Source organism: Bombus impatiens, unplaced genomic scaffold, assembly GCF_000188095.3.
Source record: "Bombus impatiens unplaced genomic scaffold, BIMP_2.2 scf_0133, whole genome shotgun sequence".
Taxonomy (NCBI): domain Eukaryota; kingdom Metazoa; phylum Arthropoda; class Insecta; order Hymenoptera; family Apidae; genus Bombus; species Bombus impatiens.
This window is the reverse complement of record NT_176552.1, coordinates 191,199-191,709: the sequence shown is the minus strand read 5'-3', so window position 1 is coordinate 191,709 and position 511 is coordinate 191,199.

Below are 511 nucleotides of genomic sequence, written 5' to 3'. Positions count from 1 at the left end.
TTGTTTATTTACATCTTAACGTGTTTATTTACATCTCCGCTTTGTTTATTTACATCTTAACGTGTTTATTTACATCTCCGCTTTGTTTATTTACAGCTTCGCTTTGTTTATTTACATCTTAACGTGTTTATTTACATCTCCGCTTTTTTTTTTTTTATATTTGCTTTTTTTTTTTTTTTTTTTTTTTTTTTTTTTTTATTTTTATTTCATTGGATGGACGAGAAGAAGAATTTCCATTTGATAGATTGGAAAATATACATCTCTCGGAAATAGTCGACGTATCGATACTGTGTTTCGTAAGAAACAAATAGCACTAGTTTAATCGTAGTGTCAGCCGCTTGTTAGCGTTTCATAAAATGTTAGACGTACACACTCAGCCGCGTATTCAACTGATTTTAAAATCAAATACGAAGATAGTATTGATGTGGAATTAGTCGATAACATGCTGGATTTTAATATTGCTCCTCTATAAAAGATAGGAAATGTGCACGTTCATGTATAATGAATTTCC